The following is a 24,325-nucleotide window of genomic DNA, read 5'->3' on the forward strand; positions in this document are numbered from 1 at the left end:
AGTTTTTAGTATGCCAGCTGCTTTCATGACGGACAAATTTTTCCTGCCTTTACTTTTACTTTCTTTGTTTTAAATGGAAGTGCATTCCTTTTGCTCTAATTATGACAGGAGAGGGTATTGCCTCCTATATTCTACATATGTACATTTTGATTGGTCAGTTAATAGTAACAATAGTATTGCTTTAGAATTATTATGCTGGTGAACTGTTCTTGAGACAATGGCCAGCCAAACACTAACCCATATCTCTTGGTAAGATACCTCTCAAATGTTTTAGAAGAGTTCACTTGAAGTTCCTGTTAAGACAGCACATATAAAGAAAACAAAAATAGCTGCTGGAAGGGTAGACAAGGGTATTTTACTCATAAGGTTTACTTTGTGTGGTGTTTTTGCTGCTCAACTCTAACATTTCTGCCTGCCCCTGTTGCTGCTTAAGGAAAGTAAGGCTCAGACCCTTACTCAGCTTTAGGACTACTTTACAATGAATGGGAATATCTTAAAGTTATTTTCTCTAAGTTACTTGACTATATTTCTGAAAGAAATTTGGAAATGTGAGTAACGAGTAGTTAAAATCCCAATATGTTGAAAATGTACTAATTTTGCTTAGCTATTAGACTTTCTTTTTAGAGAAGAACGCTTCTGTTTATGTCATTTTCCTCACAGATCATTTTCTGGCTGGTGCGACAATTGGGACACAAACTAATTTCAGCATGGATTGAATGGAAAATTCTTAGACTTAAAACTCATCATATGAATACCCATTACCTTAAAGATGTTTTGAAAACAACACTTTTATTTACTTGCAAGTTATATCAGAAAAAATGCTTAAAAAAGTTGTGTCAGATTTTATACACAGCCTAACAGTTTGGAAACAAAGCTATTGTTGAGTAGCAAATAGGGATATTTCTAAAATGTTGTGTGATAGGAATAAGGACACAAAAAAGAATATGATATCCATTTTTGTTAAAATGTGATTATCACAGACACCTCTCTCTAATACAATCCTACCTAAGTGAGCCTAAAAAGAAATACAAGAAAACTTTTACCCACAATTTAATTTTTTAGCCAAAGAATTTACCAAGGGAAATAGTATTCACCTAATTAATTAGTTAATTCATTCAAAAAACACTGCTATGTGATCTGCTAGTACACAAGCTATGTACATACCATCAAATCAGTTTTATTCTAAGGCTTTAACTTTTTCTTAATTATAATAGCCTGAAAATTGGATAAATAATTGGTGTGGTATTTTGGAAGTTAATATTGTAAACCTCATATTATTTTATATATACATGAGGTAATGAAGTTAAGGGTTGATAGTCTGTTTTATGCTGCTTTTTAAAGAATGAGAGTAATGACAATATCTTGAAAGTTTCTATAGATTGTGAGAATTGAATTACATGGAAATAAAAAGGAAAGTTAAACTTAATGATCTCTCTTCACGTATCTTTAAATGTGTGTCTGTATGTTATGTTTGGTTATACTGGATTAAGATGTGTGACAAAACATTTATTTAATTTACTGGGCTATAAAGGAAAATAATGTTCTGGAAGTGGCCGAAAGATGTAATGCAAATTTACTACTGAAGTAATTTATTCCTTATATATATACATACATACACATGTGTGTAATGTAATCATACTTGCCTTTCAGATTATTTGTAGTTTAATAAGGAGTTTATGGAATTTTCTTCTTGAACTGATTATAGGAGTATAGTTGAGTATATTTTAAAAATTGTTATCTAAGTACACATGTGAAAAATCTATCTAGATATAGATTTAGATCACATGTACATTTACTATTTTTTATCTTCATATTTTGAGGCATACTGTACAAACTATGAATAAATTATTCAGTCTTGCATTGAAAATAAAGGCTATATGAACTATTATCAAATTATTTAACCAAGTTAATATTTAAATTCTGGTGTAAACTGCTACAACTGTAATTCTGGATATTTAGACTTGTATGTAATTACTCACAGAATGAATATTTATCCCTAAGACAAAATGACATCTACTATAAATTTATAAATGAATAAAGTGAACACTGAGAAATAACAACTAAATGGGTATATATATATTGCTCTTGAATCCTGCTGACTCAGCATTTGTTGTCACTATTTACCCAAATTCTGTTCTTACAAAAAACAACGCATAAACAAAACAAAAACACAACCCTTGTATCTGAGTTTAAAATTTATATGTGTTTGGTTTAAATATATTTTCCAATTTTTAATTGCTATTAGTTTAAAAATGCAGAAGCCACACCAGGCTAGGGAGATACTTCTTAGTTCATCATGTTGAAACTGATCATAGGTTGATTAATTGGTTTAGTTAAATAAGTTGCTCTGATATAGAGTTTTTGAGACCTACAAAAATTAATTTCAAAGAAATTTTATATACATAACTTACATATATGCTTAAAATGAATTTTCACCAAAATAACAAATACGTATACAGTGAAAAGTAAAACTGCACAGATCTTATGAAAATAAACTGTTTTCTCATAATGTTACTTTTCGTACCTCTGCCCCACTCCTTTGAGGCAAATTATCTGATGTCTTGCTTATTTTAGCTTTTCTGGTGATTGTTTGTATAATTCTTGAAATTATGCCTAGTCTTTCCTTATTGATGTGGAAAACTTGAACAGTACATGTTTATGCCCTGATTATCTAACTTTAACATTTTTTCTCAGCTTTTATATTCCTATTTTGGGTTTTCCATTTGCTGAGAGTAATTTTTATTAATATAATAAAACCTGTCTGTTTCATATATTTTTGAGAATATTTTTGAGTCTCCAAGTAAGAAAGTATGTTAAAAACTATTCTTAACTTTAATATCCCTGATCAAGACTTTCTGGCTTTGTCCTTATATTGGTTCTTATATTTGAAAATAAGCATATCATAACTATCCCATTATCTCTCAAATCAGAGCCAAGTATTTCATTAAGATTACATTTCCTTCTCACCTATACATTGTCTTAAGCCTGAACAACTCTTAAGTTAATATTCATAGCATTTAGGATTAAATGTTTTCTATTTTTTTAAAGCTCATCATTTGCTAAAAGATATTGTAATTTCATTTAACAATATTTGAATTATTTTTTTACTGAAGTATGATTAATGTAATATTATGTTGGTTTCAGGTATATGACATGATTCAACAATTATATACTTTATAGACTGCTCACCATGTTAAGTGTAGTTATGAATCATCAACACATGAAGGTATTACAATATTATTGACTGTATTCTCTATCCTGTACTTCTTCTCCCTTATTTTATAATTGGAAGTGTGTCCCCCTTTAAACCTCTCAACTATTTTGCCAGTCTGTTTACCACCACCCCTATGGCAATGATTAGTTTGCAATCTGTGTTTATGAGTCTATTTCTGTTCTGTTTTTTATATTCCACATGTAAGTGAAATCACATGTTATTTGCTTTTCTCTGGTTTGTTGAACATAGAATAATACCCTGTAGGTCCACCTATGTGGCTGCAAATGGCAAGAGTTCATTCCTTTTTATGGGTAATATCTCATTGTTTATATGCACCACACATTATTTATACATTAATCTATAAATGGACACTGAGGTTGCTTCCATATATTGGGTTTTGTAAATAATGCTGCAATAAACATAGGAGTGAATATATGGTTTTGAATTAGTTATTCCATTTTTTTTGGGTAAATTCCTAGAAGTGGCATGGTATTTCTATTTTCATTTTTTTGAGGAACCATCATATTGTTTTTCATGGTGGCTACGCCAATCTGCAGTTCTGCCAGCAGTAAGGAGGGATTCCTTTTCTCCACAACCTCACCAACACTAGTTATTTCTTGGCTTTTGAATAGTAGTCATTCTGATTGGTGTGAGGTGATATCTCAGTGTGGTTTTGATTCACATATCCCTGATGCTGAGTGATGTTGAGCATCTTTTAATGTGTCTGTTGCCCATCTATTTGTCTATAGAAAAATGTCTATTCAAAGGCTCAGCCCATTTTGTAACTGGATTATTTGGTTTTGGTTTTCATTTGAAGTCTTTATACATTTTGGATATTAATCACTTGTCAGATACACCATTTACAAATTAGATATTTTGTGTTGTTTTGATTTGGTTTCAATTTTTAGTTTAGTGTGTGGGGGTATATTATCACATCCTGAAGTCAGACAACCTTTCTGTTATACCAAGTATCCTTCATGCCTAGATCCTGTCTTATGGAGTCTTCCATTCTCCTGGTAAATCATTCATTCCTCATTTCCTTTTTTGTTTTTAATGGAAGTATTGTTGATATACTATATTATATAGGTTTCAAATGTACAGCACAGTGGTTCAACAGTTTCCTCTATTATTAAATCATCACCCCCTCTAGTGCAGTTACTATCAATATAGAAGGATGTTACAGAATCATTGACAACCTTCTCCATACTGTACTACCAACCCTATAGTCAACTTGTATTGTGACTGCAAATTATTTGTGCTCCTTGATCCCATCACCCTCTCTGCAACCCACCCTAACCCCTCACCCTTGGGAACCACTAGTCACTTCTTAGTGTCTCTGAGTCTACTGCTACTTTGTTCCTTCTGTTTTGTTTTTGCTTTTATATTCCACAAATAAGTGAAATCATATGGTATTTGTCTTTCTCTGCCTGGCTTATTTCACTCAGCATAATGTCTTCTACATCTATTCATACTGCTGCAAATAGTAAATTTATTTTCTTTGTATGGCTGAATAATATTCCATTGTGTATATGTACGACCTCTTCTTTTTCCATTCATCTATTGATGGACATTTAGGTTGCCTCCATATCTTGGCTATTGCATAGTGTGGTGATAAACATACAGGTTCATATATGTTTTCAAGCCAGGCATTTTGTTTTCTTCAGATAAATTCCTAGGATGGAATTACTGGATTCCATGGTATTTCTAGTTTTAATTTGTTGAGGAACCTCCATACTGCTTTCAAAAGTGGCTGCACCAATTGACATTCCCACCAACAATGTAAGAGAGTTTCCATTTATCCACATCCTCTCCAGTATTTGTTGTTTCTTGTCTTCATTATGTTGACCATGCCATCCTAACTGGTGTGAGGTGATATCTCACTGTGGTCTTAATTTGCATTTCCCTGATGATTAGTGACATGTAGCATCTTTTGATGTGCCTGCCCTTGGAAAATTTGAAATTCTTCTTTGGAGAAGTATCTGTTCAGACCCACTGCCCATTTTTTAATTGGGTTATTTGTTTTTTGGGTGTTGAGGCATGTGAGTTCTTTATATATTTTGGATGTTAACCCCTTACAAGACAAGTCATTTACAAATATATTCTCCCATGTTGTAGGATGTCTTTTTGTTCTGCTGATGGTGTCCTTTGCTGTACAGAAGCTTTTTAGTTTGCTGTAACCCCATTGTTCATTTTCACTTTTGTTTCCTTTGTCTGAGGAGATATGTTCAGGAAAAAGTTGCTCATATTTACATTCAACAGATATTTGTCTGTGTTTTCTCCTAAGAGTTTTATGGTTTCATGATTTACATTCAGGTCTTTGATCCATTTTGAGTGTACTTTTGTGTATGGAGTTAGCCAATAATCCAGTTTCATTCTCTTGCAAGTAGCTGTCCAGTTTTTCTAACACCAGTTGTTGAAGAGGCTGTAATTTCCACATTGTATGTTCATGGCTCCTTTATCATATATTAACTGGACATATATGTGTGGGTTTATATCTGGGCTAATATGTTTTATTGATCTCAGGTCTGGTCTTGTGCCACTACCAAATTTTTTTGATTACTGTGGCTTTGTAGTAGTGCTTGAAGTTAGGGTAATCCCCCCTGCTTTATTCTTCCTTCTCAGGATTGCTTTGGCTACTTTTGGTCTTTTATGGTTCCATATGAATGTTAGAACTATTTGTCTAGGTTCATTGAAGAAAGCTGCTGGTATTCTGATAGGAATTGCATAGAATCTATAGATAGCTTTAGGCAGGATAGACATTTTGACAATATTAATTCTTCCTATCCATGAGTGTGGGATATATTTCCATTTATTGGCGTCTTCTTTAATTTCTCTCATGAGTGTCCTTGGTTAGTTTTATTCCTAGGTATTTAATTCTTTTTGATGATATTGTAAATGGAGTTGTTTTCCTGATTTCTCTTTCTGCTAGTTCATTGTTAGTATATAGGAATGAAACAGATTTCTGTGTATTAATTTTGTATCCTGCAACTTTGCAGAATTCAGTTATTAGTTCTAGTAGTTTGGGAGTGCATTCTTTAGGGTTTTATATATACAATATCATGCCATCTGCAAACAGGGACACTTTAACTTCTTCTTACCAAACTGGATGCCTTTTATTTCTTTGTTTTTTCTTACTCTTATAACTAGGAACTCCTGGACTATGTTGAATGAAGGTGGGGAGAGTGGGCATCCTTGTATTGTTCCTGATCTTAGAGGAAAAGCTTTTAGCTTCTCACTGTTAAGTATGATGCTGGCTGTGGGTTTGTCATATATGGCATTTATTATGTTGAGGTACTTACTCTCTAGCCATTTTTTTGAGAGTTTTTATCATGAACAGGTTTTGGTTCTTGTCAACTGCTTTTGCAGCATCTATTGTAATGATTGTTTTTTTCCTTCTTTTGCTTGATGTGGTGGATGATGTTGATGGATTTGCGAATATTGTACCATCCTTGCATCCCTGTGACAAATCTTACTTGATCATGATGGATGGTCTCTTGATGTATTTTTGAATTTGATTTGCTAATATTTTGTTGAGTATTTTTGCATCTTTCTTCATTAGGGATATTTTTCTGTAATTTTCTTTTTTTGTGTTGTCTTTATTGGGTTTTGGTATTAGAGTGATGCTGGCCTCATAGAACGAGTTTGTAAGTATTCCCTACTCTTCTACTTTTTGGAAACTTTAAGGAGAATGGGTATTATCTCTTCTCTAAATGTCTGATAAAATTCAGCAGTGAAGCCTTCTGGTCCAGGAGTTTTGTTCTTGGGTGGTTTCTTGATTGCCAATTCAATTTGATTGTTGGTAGTTGATCTGTTCAGATTTTGTTTCTTCCTGGGTCAGTCTTGGAAGGTCCTAAAAAGTTGTCCATTTCTTCTAAGTTATCCAGTTTTTTAGCATATAATTTTTCATATTATTGTCTAATAATTATTTGTATGTCTGTGGTGATTTTTCCTTTCTCATTTCTGATTCTGTTTATGTGTATAAAGTCTCTTTTTTTCTTGATAAGTCTGGCTAGGGATTTAGATGGTTCATATGGGATTGTTCTTTTCTGAGGTAAGCCTGTATTGCAATATACTTCCCTCTTAGCACAGCCTTCATTGCATCCCACAATTTTGCAGTGCTGAATTATTGTTGTCATTTGTCTCCATGTATTACTTGATCTGTGTTTTTATTTGTTCATTGATCCATTGATTATTTAGGAGCATGTTGCTAAGCTTCCATGTGATTGTGGTCAAAAACATCAGAATAACTGAAAAAGTATATAGTAGGAACCAAAAAACATGAAATAATCTGAAGGGGAAATCTTAAAGAAAACCCAAATAAAAAAAAACTTGAAAAAGAAAGTAATCAGAAAACTGAAATATGATTATCGGAAAAATAGTTGTAAAAGAGCTGAATTTATGGCAACTGAGAAGGAAAATAGTTTCAGCTAGAGGGTATGACAAACATATTCTGAGAGTAGGGCTTTGTACCAATGGCCCCCTCTGCTTGAAATGTTTATTTACCTACTTTACTCAGGTTTTCTCCTGATTACCCTTCAGTCTATTCTTAAATACAACCTTCTCAAAGAGACCTTCTTAGACTACTCAGTCTAAAGTAAGTCCCTATTATTATTTTCTTAATAATTTGTTCTTTTATTTAAGTTTTCTTATTACAGTTATATTGATATACCTATATTTACTTGTTTGTCCTTTCTTGCATAGTTGTTCATTATTTTTGCTCTAGATTGAAAAATCATGGAGAAAGGAAGATTAATTTTATTCATCATCATATATCATGACTTTAGCTTAGTTCCTGACACATAATTGCTTGGTAAATATTTCTTAAAGGCATGAACAGAATTATAGTAGAGATGGACAGGAAGATAGGAAAGGAAAAATGGGAGATTATTAGGTACCTTGATAAGAGAATTGGAAGTGGACTGTAATAATGAGAAGAAATGAAGCATTGTATTTCAGGTATTGTGTTAATTATTCCTCACTAATTCATTTAACCCCTCAAAATAACACTATAAGGTTGTTGCTATTTACATCTTAATTCTAAACATTAGACAATGGATTGCAGGTGAGTTTAAGTTTCTTCAGATAACAAGTGTTGAAACTAGGATTCAAATCCATGTCTCCATGTAGGTATTATGCTTTTAATATACCTTAAATTTACTGGGTTCAGGAGTAAATCAGAAGTAGAGAGAGTAAGAATATACTCTATTTTTGGGAGTTTTAAGAAGAGAATTGAATAATATCATGTTAAAGATATTTGGCAAGGGGACATTACAGAACCTGAACATATTTACATGCTAAGAATAAGAGGTCCTTAAGTCTTGTCAGTAAACAGGAGAGGTCAATTAATGAAGTACAATCTTGGCAGGTTTAGTTGGCCATGTAGTAAGTGAAGATAGTAGTAAAGTAGTATTAGACTGAAAAGAAAAAGAGGAACATCTTGGGGGTGGCCAAATTCATTTGTTGTTGGAAGGGGTACAAAATTAAAAGACATTACACATGCAGACCTCAGTGTTTTTGTTTTGGTCTGGGTTTTGAGTATTGAGTGTGTAGGAAAAAATGCCATTAGAAAGATCAGGAGACCATAAAGGAATAAAAAAATTGCCTTCACTGAAATGTTGGTTAACTATAAGGTATTGTGAGTGAAGAAATGAGAGAGTAGCTGGTGGAATATCTCCCAAATTTCATACTATTGGAAATGGACTTTTTCATGACCAACCAAATTGCACCTGGGACAAATAAAATTATCTCCAGAAGAGCTAGTAATCTCTTTTTTGAGCTATGAAATATTGTTTAGATAAAACACTGCACAGTAAAGGACCTTAAAAATGATAATTATTAAGATACTAAAATCATTTGAGACATGGACTGATTTAAAGTATGATGTTATTGTTCCCAGTCTGTGAGCTATATAAAAACAAAAACATAATAAAAGAAAAGAAAATGACTCTAGCATATGTTCAGTTCATTAATATTAAAATCCTAATGTAGTGACATTTATATAGCACTTACATTCCAATTTCTGCAAAACTGGATTTGAAGAGTTTTAGTGGTTAATATGTAAGCAAACAGTAAATCAAATTTTCATTTCTTTGTGTACACATGTGTTTTCTAAGCTCAGTACATTACTGTTGTGAATATATAAAAATAATAACATAGAGCATGACCCTTGCCTTAAAGAGGTTAATAATGTATCTATCTACAGTGACAGATTAAAATAAATGAAATAGAGAATATTCATGAGATGACCTTTGTAATTGAATTACATATACAATAGAGAAAAAAGAAAGGAAAGGTCAGTGTCAGCTAAAGTAATCAAAAGAAGGCTGCAATGAGGTAGACTGGACTTATTCTGGGTCATGGGAAATGAGTTAGATTTAGATAAGCAGAGTGAAGGTGAGTGAAAATCACAGTAAGATAATACCTGGAGCCAAGGCTTGAAGGTGCAAAGGGCAAGGGTCTTGAAGGATGTAAATGTTTTTCCAGATAGCTGAGGTCACCAGACCACAATCAAAAGGAGTTGTACCCAAATCTCAGCAAAAAACAATCAGAGGCACTGTAGCAGATATTCTGACTGCTTGCAAAGTTAGGAGCAGCAGAAGGACCAGATGGGGCTGCAGAAACCAGAGATGGGGTGGATCTTTTTAAAAATAGGCATCAACCTACCCATTAAATTGAAAAGCAGAGCCCAGGATGGTGACAGGTTTTGAAAAGAATGGGTGGAATGAAACATAAGCCACAATTTTGTTTTTCAGAGCCACACTTGTACAAATGGAAAATATCTTCAAATATGAAAGATGAGAGTGTGAAACAAAAAACTCAGGGACCTTTAATTTCCAATTTGAGTTTTCTCTATCTTTTTGTAATTCAATTATTTTCTGTAACATCATTCATTATATCAAATATTATACTCTATTTGATTGTATATTTCTCTAATGAATCAACATGAAAAAAGTAAGCTTTGGATAACAGCCAAATCAGCAATAAAACCTATTCATTAGAAAACAGTGCTAATTTAAGGCAACTGACATTCACTCTGATTATTTTAAAATTTTTTGGAGTAATTGTTATTTTGGACTATGTGTTATTCTTTGTGTGTTTTAGATATGACTCATTTATCTGAAATACTTTACTAATCTTGAATTAACCCTTTCATGTATGGCTGAATTTAAAGTAGGTCATGACTGATTTTTTTATACCTCAGATATATTAGATTCTATGTTCACCTACTTTATGTAATTGATAAGTCAACATGAAGTCTATTCAGAACTTCATATTTTCAGTATATCCTGACAAAACAGATACGAATGAATGATCAGATGAATGAAAAAATAAATACATAGATTAATGAATGAATATATAATTACAGTTCATAAAAGGATTTACAGGATAATCTAATAATCTAATGCTAATGGTATGTAAGAAAACTAACTTTTTGCTAATCATTTTTTCCTCTAAATAGGATAAAACACATTATGAAAATACATATGTAAGAATATAAATTTGTTATCTGTTAGTCATCTTAATGAACCTTCATTTAAATAAATATTAGACCGAAAAATGAAAAATTGAGACTTTCCTTTATACCAAAATGATAACATGTTTTGCTTTTATTTGGTCCTACCTCACTCCCCAGAGTGACATGATTAAAATATAAAGGGAACAATAAAATAGGTCGTGGTATATAGTATCAACAAATGACTTAACTTTACTACCAGAATCTAACTAAGAGCAGAAGAAAACTATGCAATAACTTCTATCATAATCATAAATGAAATAAAAACCTAAACAAAACATTAACAAGTGGAATCTGGAGATATTCAAAGAGAATAATACATAATGTCTGAACTGGTTTTATTCCAATAATACAAGGGCAGCATAATATTTGGAAGTTAATTAATGCAATTCACCACATAAATAGAATAGAAAAATCACACAATTATATCACAAATGCAGATAATGTATTTCATATAACTCAAAATGATTTTATAGTAGAAACACTATTCAATATGTATATATTCCAATATGTAATATATGAGAAATTTTATTTTGATGATTATCCTAAACAACTATACAGCAAATATAGTATTTGTTTGATGACATACTGAAACTTTTCTTTTGAAACTGGCAATGAGACAGAGGTACCCCACAACTATCACTTTCACTTAACATGTATTCTGAGCAAAAGAGCAAAAATAAAGATGAAATATAACTGTCTATTCTCAGAAGACATGAGAAAATCCCAGAAAATCCAAAATCATATACAGGTAAGTTATTGGAATTTAAAAGCAAATTTTACACAATTGATAGATTCTAAGTTTATATAAATATGCAACCACATTTCACTATACTGGTAACAGACATAAATAAAAAATTTAAAAGATACTGTTCTCAATAGCAACAAGATTATCAGTTACCTATGACACACTCTAATCAACAACACACAAGAATTCTATGTATCAGAATACATACACAATATTACTAAGAAACATCAAATAATATCTTAAAAATGTAAGGATATATTACATTCATGGATTGAAAGATTCAGTTTTCAAAAGATGCCAGCCAGTACTCTCCATATTTATTTATTGACCCAATGTAGTTCTTATATAACTTATTTTTCCTTTATTTTATTTTTTTCCAGGAAATTGACAGGCTGATTCTCAATTGATGTAGAAAATCAAAAGGTTAAATGCAACCAAGACAATTTTAAGGAAGAACAAACTTAAGGCTTTAACTATCAGGATTTATCAAGTGATAGTATTTAAGATCATGTGATATTGGTACATCAAAAGATAATTTCTGAAACACTCAGACTTATCAAGTCACTTAATTTATGACATTGATGATCCTTCAGTGTAGAAAGGAAGTGATGGACTTTTCAAAATGATGTTGGGTCAATTTAAGCATAGTGAAAATAAAAAATGAGTCTTGATCTACCATCACACCCCAAAATTAATTCCAGGTAGATTGTGTATCTACATGTCAAAGGTAAAACAGTAAAACTCTAGATTTTTCTCTAAATGTGAGCAAATATTCATGATATGGGAGTAGACAAGGACATAAACAAGACATATGAGGAATTAAACATAAGAGAAATATTGATAAATTTGACTTCACTAAATTAAGAGTATTTATAAGAGTCATTAAAAGACACCACAATGAGAGTGCAAATTCAAGAAAGAGTGGAAAAATATCTTTCCAAAGTCTGACAAATTATTCCTATAGGAAATATACAAATAAATTTTTAAAATTCAATAAGATAAAGCCCTCATACCCCAAAAAGAGCAAAATATTTGACCATGAACTTAATAAAAGCAGTAATCTTTACAACAAATAAACATATAACAAAATTCTCAACCTCCTTATTAATCATGGGAATAAAAATTAAAATCACAAATGCCTAATCACAAAATTAAAATAAAATGCCTAATTATGAAAAATGCAAAAAATATCACGAATTGGTGAAGATATAAACATCTGAAACTTGCATACTGATATTGTGGTGTATTGATGAGAGCATAATTTATTCCAATCACTTTAGAAAGCTCAGTTTACAAGGCTGAACATCCATAAGCCTATGGAGATTTTATATGTATGGGTACGTATGTGCACAAAACATAAATATGCACATACGTGTGCCAATAGGACATATTCAACAGCACTGTTCTTGGCCAAAAAACTGGAAACAATCCAAATACCCATCAACTATATAATGGTAAATATGGATATAATACAATTAAATACTAAGCAATACAGTGTTTCTAGATACAACATGGATGTTACAAGCATAATACTGAGCAAAAGCAGCAAGACATGCAAAAAAAAAAAAGAAAAATCCACACATACTGTTTGATTTCAAACCAGAAAAAATTAATTTACTAGACAAAATAGAAACCAAGATAGCAGTGGCTAAATTTACAAGATAGTATCATTGGGAGTTCTGGTAATTTTCTCATTCTTGATTCTGGTGCTGGTTATTCAGTAAAAACTAATCAAATTGTAAAAGTTGGGCCCCTGTAATCTTTTTTATTAGTTATGTATTGGTTTCCTAATGCTGCTTTAACAAATTACCACAAATTGGGGGAAGCTTAAAACAAAAGAGATTTATTCTTTCATAGGTCATGTAATTAGAATTCCAAAATCATGGTGTGGAGATAGGATTGGCTACTTCTGGAGGCAAAAGGAGGAATTGATTCCATGTCTCTCTTTGCTTATGGTGGCTCTCAGCATTATTTGACATTCCTTGGCTAGTAGATGCATCACTACAATCTTTAGCTCTACCTTCACATGGCCTTTTTCTCTATGTCTCTGTGTGTCCTTTTCTGTCTTTTGTAAGTGCACTCATTAGAGCCCACTCTAATTCTAGTACAAACTCATCTTGATAATTACATCAGCAAAGACCTTATTTCCAAATAAGGTCACATTCTGATGTTCTGGGTGTACATAAATTCTGGAGAAGACAATATTCAACCTATTAGTTATGCTTCAATAAATTGTTTATAGCAAAAAATATACTGTCAAAATAATATTTAGTATTAGATTAATCAAGCATTTAATGCTTACTCATGGTGGTCTATTATTTCTAGTTGAATCCTATTTTATGAGACAACAGACCTGTATATTAGGAGCCTTTTTATCAACAATAAAAACCATGGAAATAAGCACACATATTTTTTTGTAAGAAAAAATGTTTCTATCATCTTGGAGAATATATGAGTGTTTTCCATCATCTGTGCCAAATGTTGCTTATTTTCCCTTGACTTTGATAGAACAGATTTATAATTTTAAATCTGACAAAATGGAAAACCAAACCAAACCAAACTGATTTTTTGTATATTAACTTTAAATAACTACATTTATAAGCTTAAAATCAGTAACCATAGGATGAATATATTGTTTTTACAGTTAATTCTATATACCTTAATATGTTACAGAATTGTGATCTTCAAAATAGAAATTTGAAAACCAAAACTTACTTATTTATGCACATAGTTAAAAATAAAACACTCCAAATACATATCAGATTAAAGACACTAAGCACAGAAACAGATACAGATTTCTTACTTGTAAAAACTGACTTTTTAAATTCTAGAGACAGTTTTGAATTTAGCCCTCACCTTTTCACAAACCAATTTCTTTCTTACTTTACATGCAGTATGTTCACCATGATTTTCTATGTGGCATATTAGTATAAGGTATTCTATCTTTTATTTAATCCATACAATTTTTAAAACTAAATCTCAATTTACAAACTAAGAAAGGAGTGCTTTAGCATTGCTTATTTATATGCATGCTAAAATACATTATATTGGTTGTATGACATTGTTTGTAAGCTTTGGGAGATAGTAATGCAAATTTCATCTTTGTTACATCTTGGATTATCTGTTCTGAGGCTTTGTGTATTGCTAACATATAATGTTCAGATTTTATTTTTCCTTAGTGGAGCCTGTTGTTTAGTCTTGTTATCACTAAAGCTTGTTATTGTTTATCCTGTTCATTCAGCTGTAAGGTTCAATCCCTGTCCATCATGTTCTCTAATGCCCAAAGTCTGCACTTTCTCTCAACTTTTTGTTTTTGTTTATTGGCATAAGCTCCTTTTCCCCTTTGGGAAGATCATAGCTGGTCTTATGGTAAGAATCATTTATAGATATTCTCCTATTTTCAAAATAGAGTTTAGCTTTTATATACAGAAAGAGAGGAATTTTACTTTTCAGTAATAGTAATTTTAAAATAGAAAATCAGAGAAAGCTATTGTAAAACAAATTTAGTCAGTATAGAATAATAGCATTAAGGCAAACAATACATAAAATATGTTTTTAAAAAACAGCCATAAAGAACTAAAGGCCTTTCAAATCATCTAGGAGGAGAAGTATTAAACACAGAATTGTCTCAGAAAATCTATATACCCAGTGATAGGTGGACCAGTTAATAAAGTTATATGAAATAGGACTGTAGACTTTCTGTCATCCCAAAATGTAGAGATTAACAAAAACTATTTGATAAAACATCATCCCTCAGGTGGAGAAAAATCTTCCATTCTACACAACTTATATGTAATGAAATAAGTGATAAAAGATAGTTTTAAGGTGTGTAGCAGATGATATAGGTGTCCTATTCCAGATAACCTTGGCAATCGCTATTTTAGGCATTCAGGAGCCTGACACAGTAAGTGCCTGCAACTCTCCTCCTGATGACTTCCCCACAAGCATTTAGCTCAAAAATAGGCTAGAAATGCTGGGCAAGTGAATGTCCAGGGAGCAGCCCTATTCCATTAACAGACAGTATAGGAGAATAATTAAAGCAGCTTCCTTACCTCCTGGGTGGGGCAACGCATGTACACTCTGACCTAGAGTTGCCTCAGTTCTGCATACTGGCAATCATAGCATTGGCGGGGGAAGGGGGAGCCGGCTAGACATTCTAGGGACCCATCCAATAACTACTCAGTCCGAATCTCTGGGGAAAAAGCTTCAACACCAGCTTTAACAAGATCTTCAGGTAGGCCTTGTATCTGCTAAATTTTGAGAAGTATTATTTTACACCAGGAGTCAGAAAACTTTTCTGTAAAGGTCATTTATTATTTTCCTATTGCTTCCATAGCAAATTGCCACAAATTTGAATGGATTAAAACAGCATAACCGTGAAAAGTCCATCATCAGTCTCACTGGGCTAAAGTCCAGGTGACAGTAGGGCTAGTTCCTTCTGAAGTCTCTAGAGGAGAGTCTGTTCTTTGTCTCTGCCAAGCCTCTAGAGAGGCCATGTGTTTTCCTTGGCTTGTATTCCTTTCTCTATCTTCAAAAATAGCAGTATAGTGTCACTATATCTTCTTCACTGACTATTTCTTTTGTGAAAAGCTTGGTACCCAGAATGTGCTGACAGAGATGTGCTCAATGTACAGGTGACAACTGGCCCAGGCCCTCTGCAGTAGTAAGGTGCAGCCATCGGCTGGGGAGACAGGTTCTGGGACCAGGGAAAGAGTTAGGGCCAAAGGGGAATGTCTAGACTGGGTCTCCCTGGTGCACAGTGCTAGACTGCACCAGTGCTGCTCTGACTGCAAGGGGTACAAAACACAAGCAGTGTGCAGATATGACCTGAGGGCTGCAGTTTGCCAGGCTTTATTGTATATCTCTCAGAAGTCACAATTGGAATTGAGCTCCAGTTGCCCACAGTTGTGACCTGTTCATATCCGTGTCCTCTATTTACTTCCTTCCCTCTCCTGTCTTACTGCCTATCCCCACACTAATGCTTCCTGAAATAACTTAGCAAATAAACCTCTTGCCCTTAAATCCTCTCTTCAGGAGCACTGCTCATATAATACAACTAGGACAGTTGTGATCAGAGATTGTAGAAATGCTTTTTAAAGCCAGTTATATTGTCAAATATGTACCAATTATAAACTTAATTTCTCATGTATTACCAGCTTTTTATGTACTTTTTTTTCAAATACCTGTATTTTTCTACTTGTTTTCCCATTTGTTTCTTTGCTTAATGTCATGTACTGTGTATAGAGGGAGAGTGCAGTAATATCAGTAAGACAAAACACATGGAGGATCTGTAAGTGAAGCAACCATTAGAAGGGAAAGTTTTCTAGAAATATCTGAAAATTAATTATGATTAAAAGACCATTCTGCACTGCAATTTGTTGGTTGAACTTTATGATTGAAAATCATTCCAGAATAAAAAGCTAGTCATGTTTTGCTCATTTGGTAGGTATCTTGCCCAATGGGTTTCAGGCCCGGAAATTTCACTATGGATTCAATGAGACCAAAGAAATGACAGTGGAACGTTCTTGGGGTTCAAGGGTTGATACCCAACTTTATTCTCATGGTGGCAGGTCAATCACTAGACTCCCTTCCACTCAGAGCAAGTCTGCTTATAGAAAGCTGGTCTCTGCCTCTGGGCCTCTTTACCCCCACAGCTGTCTCAGTCTCCATTCTCAGCCCTGCTACCACTCCAGCCTCTGCTCTGCTCTCCTGCAGCCTTGCAGCCATGCCACTGTGTCGCCCAGAGCACTGGGCAGGGGTCTTATACAGAGTCAATAACAGCATATTGTCCACACATGTGTGGTGAGCTAGCTGACCAGGGCCAGGTGAGAATCTGGGACATAGGAACCTTCACTTTATCCACGATAGGGTATTTTCTAAGTCCACAGTAGCCAGTGTTCTGGGTAAGTTTTGAATGATATGTTGCTAGTACAAAGTCAAAATGCAAGTTTGAAGTCAGAAAAAATGTTTATCTTCAAGTAGATGAAAGGAGGGATCATTTTAAAACTACTTTCATATTTATAAGCAAACAAGTATTTTTCCTATTCTTGAGCAAAATAAGAGTAAGATGCCACAGATGGAATATTCAGAAATATAAGTTACATACATCAGTTATGACTTAATCTGCTTTGGTTAGAAAATAAAATCCAAACTTTTAACTCCATACTAAAGAACACTGTATTTTTTTTTCAAAAGTATGTGCTTAATGCAACAAGGACCCACATTTTACAAGTTTTAACTAATCAAGTTAACAGTTTTCACAACATATTCTCTTCTAATATCATAATTAGAAAGAAACATTTTATGTAGTGCAATTGTCACTAGCTAGATTCCAATTTAACTATAATAGCAGCAGCAAGTAACAGGGCATGGAAATGAGCTCTACAAACTGGCAGCATAAGGAAAATATTTTTTATCTGTATTCTACTTAGAATGTTATCACTACCATCTTAGTGTGTCTGTGATTGCTCGATTTCTCAGGTAAAAATAAACTTAACATAGTTAAACAATTAAAATTTAAAATGAGAAATCCAAGTTATATAGAGTCAGAGTTTGAGGTAAGCATACAACTCATATATACATTAGCTTTTTGCCCTCCCCATATATATATATATATATATATATATAATTGAGACATTAGGTGTTACTCATCTGTTTTTAGTTATATATATATATATATATAACTAAAAACAGATGAGTAACACCTAATGTCTCAATTAATAGTAAATTTCATAAAACTAAATTATCTGTTCATTCACTTCAAGCTTTTCTGTTGTTTTGAATTTTCATTATATTTTGTTATATGCAGGGATAGATATAGATTATGATTAAGGAGTTATATTTGAATAAAAATGCATAATACAGGGATTTATATAGGCATGAACAAAGATACAGTGACAGAGGTAAATATACTAATTCCAAAAGCTTTTTGACAAACATGACCATGAGGTAATTCCCAAACTGGGAAACATTTTCATTATCTTTCCAACCGATATATTCTGAGAGGTAGTTTTAATACCATATCCAATAATATATTTGACTATTTATAAAATAAATGGAATATTGTTTCTATAAATAAAACCATAAAGAGTGAATGCACTAAATTCTGGCCTGCAGTGAGTTATCATTAAAGATTAACATGTTTGTGTATCTCAACAGAGCAGGAGTTGAATTTTAGAAAATTTGCTGGCATGTGAGAGATTGTATTTTTTACAAGGGATCATGAGTAAGAAAATAATTGAGAAACACTGCTCTAAGGATTATATGCCCATGGGATTCTAAATTTTTAAAAGGAACTAAGTAATGTAGCTTGATTCAAAAGTATGATGACTTATATGTTGAAGTTTCTTCCATTTTCTCCATAACGAGTTAATAAATGTATAATGACATGTCTTCTCCTTCAATATGCACTATAATTTTGGTGAACATGTACTTATTTGTTGCTTCCATGATAACTCTTCAAATTATCTAACAAAAAGCTGTCTATACAATGGGTAGAGTCTCACAATTTTTTAAAACCTCACTTCTTAACAAGTGTCTATCAACACTCAGCCTCTTTAGTGCTTTGCACATAGGAATTCTAATTAGATAAAGTACAGCTAAATTATGTCCCATTTTAAAAGATAATTTCTTATTCCTTATATTTATTGTTTAACATAAGACTGTTAATATTTTTATTTACATTAGTTCTTATACTATTTTATTTTTTGACATGTAATTAATTTCCATAAAGTCTAAGTATTTATAATATACAATTTGGTAAGTTGTGACAATATATATACCTGTGAAATAATGAGTACAATCAAGATATTGAACCAACCCCCATAAACAAAAGTTTCCATGTGTCCCCTTGATAATTATACTCTTCTACCTATGCAACCCTAATCTTTCCCAGGCAACAACTTATTTCTGTCATCATTGATTAGTTTGAATTTTCTGTAAATGAGGTCATATAATATGTGTTCTATTTTACTTGGCCACTTTCATAGAGCACTTTCTTTTTCCCTCCCTTTTACATAAGTCTCCAACTACCCAGAATTCTTTATTGGATGGCAAACGTTGTGCAGAGGGAAATAATGTAGAAGGACATGGCATTTGAGAATGGCTTTACTAGGTCTTCTGGATTTGGAAAGATGGAGATGGATTATCAGTGAATTTGTTAGAGATATTATGAAAAAATCTTGATTGAACGAAATCACAGAGAGAAATTATGAGGAAATTCAGAATAAGAAGAAAATTGCCAATTACACATTGAGCAAGAAGTTCTAAGTTACAGGATCATAATACAATTGTCTTTTGAATCAAGGGTTAAATATGCCAAGGAGTAGTAATTATATCAGTTGATCTCAGAAGTGTATTCTTAATTTTCCTTCACTGTTAGAAGTGGCCTTAATAGCCAATGAAAATCTCTACCCATTAATTTTATCCCAGTGATTTATTTTAGTAGGGAAAGGATTATGAAAGACTACAAGAAAACCAAATCAAACAGTAAAAAGAAATTAATAAAATACAACCTTGTTTGGATTTAATAGTTATTTTCGATAGTTTGGAAAGCCTTTGGGGTTTTAAATAAACTCAACCAAAATATTTCTACAATCCCATGAAGTAGGGGCAGGCATTATAATCTCTATATTACAAGTGGGTACCATGAGGAACAAAGCCATTTAAGTGATATGTCCAAGGTCACCGAGCAAGTCACTGGTGAGTCCAAAAATAGAATCCCAATTCTTCAGCTAGTTCTTTGTTCAGGAGACCATGTTGGTTCTTTTATTACTCTAAGGATAAAATTTAGCTTTATATCAGAGGTTTTTTTTTACTTATATGCCAACCTAAAAAAATCAACATTTGAAAAGATAATTAAACTGATATTTAATCAAATATTTCATGCTTAAGATTTTCAAGTTATTCTTAGAAAAGTGTTTTCTTCCTTTTTAAATGGAAAATGTCCATAAGTAGTTTTTACTATTATCACCTCAATTGATAAAACTTTTTTCCCTACCCTAAATATTTAATGGCTCTATTTAACAATGAATATGTTCTGGTTTCTGCACAAGAAAATGCAAGCCATAGTAACTGGCTTTGCCTTCAGACAGCTGAGTTAGCAAGAAATCTGACAGCCTATAGAAACCTTTTTATTTGCTATCAATTTTTCAGTTTCAAACCACTAAAATATATTGAAAAAATATGGGAGATAACTAAACCATGCAAATTAACCTTACATGTTCTTTATATAACTCTTGAACTTCCAGCTTTGTAATTCCTTATCTGTGGCTGCTCAAACAATTTTCTGGTTTATAATGTTGGTAGTGCAATGGTAGGAAAGGAAAGTGGATTATAGTGTCCTGTGCGTATTTGTCTAAAAGTACTTGTATTTTTCCAGTCATGAAAAGAATCTTTTTTCTTTCTTGAGGGAATCCTTGTGAACTAGAAATTCTACTTTTTGAGCTTCATGTCTCCACATACAGATTTTGTGGAAAGTGATTTCATAGGTTGAAATGATTTTCAAGTTTGTAAAATATTCCTAAAGAAATATGTTCACATACACTTAAGAGGACTATATATTTTTCTCTATATGTATATGCACACATACATAAAAATACACATGTATATAGGCTTATATATATTATCTGTTTTAGAATTATATACAACTGTAACATAATAATAGAAAATATTTATTAAGCAATTACCATGTGCCAGACACTTTGTGAAGGTCTTTACTTATAATATTCCATTTATCCTTATCACATTATGACATGACTACTTTATTATTCTGATTTACTTAATAAGGAAACAGACACTAAGAGCACAAGTCAACTGTCCAAAGTTATAGAGCTTTTAAGTGGGAGAGGCAGTCTAATTCTTTTACATGTGCAAATAGAAATTATTTGTGGACGTGTGAGTATAATAAAAATAAAAGTGTAGAGGTATATTCAAAACTGACTAAATTCGTAAACTGAGATCCAGAGAGAGGAATGTCTTCCACAGGCTGTATAGCTAGCCAGTTCCCAAACCTGACCTGTAACTCAGGTAGCATTCCATTCTAGCTCTCACTGTTGGCATGATCAGATGATGTCATAAATTGCAAACCAGATAGGAACTTTTATGACAATAATGCAATGGATATTTTTTTTTTTGGCCTAGTGACATTTTTCCAGCTGAGATAATTTTAAAAATTAGGTGATATCATTTACATTTGTTTAATTTTCTGTTGATATTATAAATTTTTTTGTTTTATTTTTTAACCACATATAGGGACTTCCATAGTTGGGATTCAATAACTCTTCTCTCCCATTCATTGTTCAAATGGCTGCTCTCTAAATGTTATGGAAACAGCTTTTGCTAAGACAGATCTCTAAAACTCTACTTTCAATGAAAAATATCTTAGTATTTATTTTAATGGAATTTTTTTGCTGGATTTGACACTCTTCACCCTTCCATTCCTTCTGTGAGATTGACTCCATGCTATTCTAGTCACACTAGCAACTTTCAACCCTGCTTCCTCTAATTTCTGTGAAAGCAGTTCTTTCAACAAATATTGATGTTTCTCAATGTTCAGTCTGTAGAATTATACTTTTCTTACGCCGTGGGTGAAGGTGATCACATTTCCTATAATAAACATATTTGGATACTTGTATGTGTGTGCTCCTCCCCCTCCACACATGAGAAGGCAAGTGAACTTCAGATTCTATTTGTCTACTGTACTGTCATGTATCCAAAACTAAGCACATGAAACACTTAAATGTGATGGTTACAGGTAGTCCTAAACAGATGTAACACCTAAGCTGAAAGCTGTATCCTGAGAAGGATCCAGTTATGTAAATGTATCTGACATACACTTTTTTAAGTTTTAATTTTTACTAATTATCCTCAAGTGGCACCTTGTTGTAAAACTTATTGCTGAAAGTTCACTGAAAGACCAGATTCAAAACTTCTGGGTTCCCTTAGTTTCTGGACTGATCTCACTTTCCCATTTACAATTGAAGCTTCAGTCTTAAAGAATAAGTTTCCCTCCCCAACCTTTTCCATCTCTAGCACAGACTGGTTTTATCTTGGGCTACAGAAAGATGGAATTACGGAGAAAAAATTATAGTCTGTACTTTACATACTTCCCTTTCCTCCTTCTTCAGGTACTAGTTCCTCTTGTGTGCTGAGGCATGAAAAGAAAAAGAGAAAATACCCAGTATTTTCTCACTTCCCTGGGCAGGATTTCAGTCTTCTCCTTGTTTTGATAAAACTATTCTATTCCTTGTCTGTGAGCTCCAACACAAAATGATAACAAGGTGTTCATTTGTATACAGCCTCCGTAGGCATTTTTGCATTTGTAGGTTTGGCCTCATCTCTTAGCTGGTCATTAGCTGATGACCTTCATACTGCATTCCTCTAATGTCTGTGTGCCTTTTGCACCTTCATTCCCCAAATCTGTAGGTGTAATTGCAAGATGATATCCCCCAACTATATCCATCCCTCTAGGTTTGGTGAGCCCCTGCAGAATGCTTTTCTTCTACACACATGCACACAAACACTCTTTCCTTTGCTCCCCTTCCAAATCTCCTTTCTTCTGTTCATTTAGCACAGGAGCTGATCAGTAAGTGCTCCTTCCGAGCAAGTGTATAAACAATGAAAAGTGTTTTTTTTTCTTGAAGGTTTTACCAATTTTAGAAAGGAATCTCATAGAGCCCCCTTCCATGTCTTCAAAGTGGGAGAGGTTCATTTATCCGTGAACAGAGATGTCTCTCCAAAATATCAGCCACATTTTTATTTTCTTATCTTCATTCTATAGTAATTGGTGAGGATAAGAATTGTTCACATATGTCCCTTCTTTAACTTCTACCTGTCAAAAATGCCTCTTTAGATTTAGAGTGTTAAGTACTTAAAAGAGTCTATTCTCAACTTAAACCCTAATTCTATAACAACAGAAAGAAAATCGACATTTTGTTTTATTTTGATCAGTAGAAAGATAATTCATGGGAGAGGAGATAATTTATAGCTGCAAAGCCCTGAAACAGTGAATTCTTGGCATTTTAATATTCTGACTTCATTTTTTACATTTAACTGCTGACAGCTTTCAAAACCTAGCACTTCTCTTTTCCCTTCTGTGCCACAACTGGTCAAGACTGGGTGCAACCTTTTTTTGGAAAAAGCAGGGAATTCAAACCATCAAACACCAGCCAATACAAAGAAACCTTTACTCAAGTCCACCCCCTAATCATAATAAAAGCCAAACTAGCCTCTCTGCTCTCTCAGGCTTCCAAAATTTTGGGACCTGCTGGGAGATATCCCTGCTTTTTAAAGAAAATTGTTTCATGTGAATAATAAACCTTTTAATACCCTCTTAATTTTTTTGATAAGAAATCATCTTTTGAGGTATAATTAATGTATAACATTATATTAGTTTCAGGTATACAATTATTGATTCAATATTTGTATATATGTGCAACGGTCACAATACATGCCACCAATTACACACCCGGAAAGAAAGAGGAACTGTACCTAAAGTCATCCAGCGAACAATCTTTATAACGGGCCATTATGTGGAGCCAGCTGAAAATGTGCCTTGCAGGAACATCGTTCCCTTGTGGGTGTCACCGGTTCTGGTGAAGACATGCACCATTACCACCTTCAAGCAGTCTTGAAACATGCAAGGGTTGAAGTTTGGCCTGAGCCCCACTGTCAGGGTAGCCACGGAGGCCAAAAACCTGGACCAGTTGGTGGTGGTCTGAAGCTGCTGGCCCAGTCAGTCCTCATGGTGTATTGCATCACAGAGGAATGGGAGGAGCACATCCTTCCGGGCCCGTGAGCGGCACCTGGAACTCTGCCTGAGGGACCTGGAGGAGGGCTGTGCCTGATTTCC

The 24,325-nt window shown here is 33.1% G+C and overlaps 1 long non-coding RNA gene across 1 annotated transcript in view; it reads right to left on the reverse strand.

Annotated features, from left to right (window-relative positions):
• LOC140848177 (uncharacterized) overlaps positions 1 to 24,092 on the reverse strand; it is a 116,937-nt gene extending 92,845 nt beyond the window's left edge. Inside the window, exon 1 of the long non-coding RNA XR_012128729.1 lies at positions 23,965 to 24,092. This is a non-coding gene — a long non-coding RNA (uncharacterized lncRNA). The remainder of the gene's footprint in view (positions 1 to 23,964) is intronic.
• Between the last annotated feature and the right edge of the window lie 233 nt (positions 24,093 to 24,325).

The sequence above is a fragment of the Manis javanica genome, chromosome 3, assembly GCF_040802235.1.
Source record: "Manis javanica isolate MJ-LG chromosome 3, MJ_LKY, whole genome shotgun sequence".
Lineage (NCBI taxonomy): Eukaryota > Metazoa > Chordata > Mammalia > Pholidota > Manidae > Manis > Manis javanica.